This window comes from Chrysochloris asiatica, unplaced genomic scaffold (assembly GCF_000296735.1).
Source record: "Chrysochloris asiatica unplaced genomic scaffold, ChrAsi1.0 scaffold00005, whole genome shotgun sequence".
Classification (NCBI taxonomy): Eukaryota; Metazoa; Chordata; class Mammalia; order Afrosoricida; family Chrysochloridae; genus Chrysochloris; species Chrysochloris asiatica.
The window spans coordinates 22248563-22250409 of record NW_006408523.1 but is presented as its reverse complement, the minus strand read 5'-3'; the positions used below and the strand labels follow the sequence as shown (position 1 = coordinate 22250409).

At 34.3% G+C, this 1847-nt stretch overlaps 1 protein-coding gene across 1 annotated transcript in view; it reads left to right on the top strand.

Annotated features, from left to right (window-relative positions):
- Positions 1-1847, top strand: part of GPC5 (glypican 5) — a 1926732-nt gene that overhangs the window by 815568 nt on the left and 1109317 nt on the right. The window lies entirely within an intron of this gene.

The following is a 1847-nucleotide window of genomic DNA, read 5'->3' as shown; positions in this document are numbered from 1 at the left end:
TCAGAATCCAGATTGAATTTCAGGTAGTTCCCTGTTGATGTACTGTTGGCAAGAGTTTTTAAATTATCTTCAGCAAAATTTTACTTGCATGTGATATTAGTTGTATTGTTTGATGAGTTCTGCCTTCCACTGAGTTACCTCTCTTTAGAATGGGCAGAAATATGGCTCTATCTGATCAGTTGGCCAGGTCTTTCAAATTTCTTGTCATAGATGAGTGACAATCTCTACTATTGTATCAGTTTGTTGAAATATTTCTATTTTTATTCCATAAATGCCTGGAGCCTTGATTTTCACCATTGACTTCAGTGCACCTTGGACTTCTTCCTTCAGTGCTATCAGTTTTTGGTCATGTGCTATCTCTTGAAATGGTTGAATATTGACCATTTCTTTTTGGTACAGTGACTGTATTCCTTTCATCTTCTTTTGATGCTTTTTGTATCGTTCAATATTTTGCCCATAGAATCTTTCAGTATTGCAAGTTGATGCTTTAACTTTTTCTTTGTTTCTTCTAGCTTGAGAAATTCAGAGCATGTTCTTCCCTTTTGGTTTTCTAACTTCAGGTCATTGCACATTTCATTACAATACTTGACTTTGTCTTCTTGAACTGGCCTTTGAAATTTTCAGTTCAGCTCTTTTACTTCCTCATTTCTTCGAGTTGCTTTAGGTTCTTTACACGGAAAAGCAAGTTTGAGAGTATCCTCAGATATCCACTTTGTTAATTTATTTTTTCCTGCCTTTTAATGACCTTTTTGTTTCTTCATATATAATGCTCTTGATTTTACCCTCCAACTCTTTAAGTCTTCTGTCATTAGTGTGTAATGCATTAAATCTGTTCTTGAGATGGTGTCTAAAGTCAGGATATATTCCAGGTCATATTTTGGCTCTATGCACTTTAAAAAAGTTTATTCAGCTTCAGCCTGAACATATATATGAGCAATCTTCCCACAACCTTGTTTTGCCTTCTGAACTGTCTCTTCTCACAGATGTAGTCAGTTTGATTCCTGTGTATTCTATCTCCTGGGTCCTATGTGTATAGTTAATTGCCTTTTATGTTATTTTTAAAAAGTCACTTTTTAAACAACATGAAAGACCAATAAGTCATTGGTCCTGCAAAATTCTATCATGCAATCTCCAGCATTATTTCTATCACCAAGATGATATTTTCCAACTAGTAATCCTTCCTCTTTGTTTCCAACTTTTGCATTTCAGTCACCAGTAATGATCAATGCATTTTGATTGTATGCTTTATGAATTTCAGCCTGAAGAATTTGGTAGAATTCTTCAATTTCATTATCACTGGCTTTAGTGTTTGGTGCATATATTTGAATAATAGTGGTATAAACTGGTCTTCCTTGTAGTAGTATAAATGTTATGCTATCATAGACAGCATTATACTTCAAAAAAAAAAAGAGATCTTGAAATATTCTTTTTGATGATGAATGTGATACCATTTCTGTTTGTTATCCTCAGAATAGTAAACCATATGTTTATCGGTTTCAAAACAGACAATACCAGTCAATTTCTGTGCACTAATGTTTGGATATGGATCTTTATGTTTTGTTTTTTTTTGTAACATTTGTGAGAACTTCCAATTTTCCTAGACTCATAGTTTGGATAGTCCATGTTCTAATTATTAATGGATGTTTGCAACAGTTTCTCCTCATTTTGAGTTGTGCCCCAGCAACAAATGAAGGTCCTGAATGCTTTGCATCATTAGTAACATTATAGTCATATTATACTTCGTGGAGGCAACTTCCCAGTGGTATTATGAGTGTCACCAACAAGAGGGGCTCATCTTCAGGCATTATAGATGACACTGTTCTGCTGCTATTCATGAGGTTTTCAGT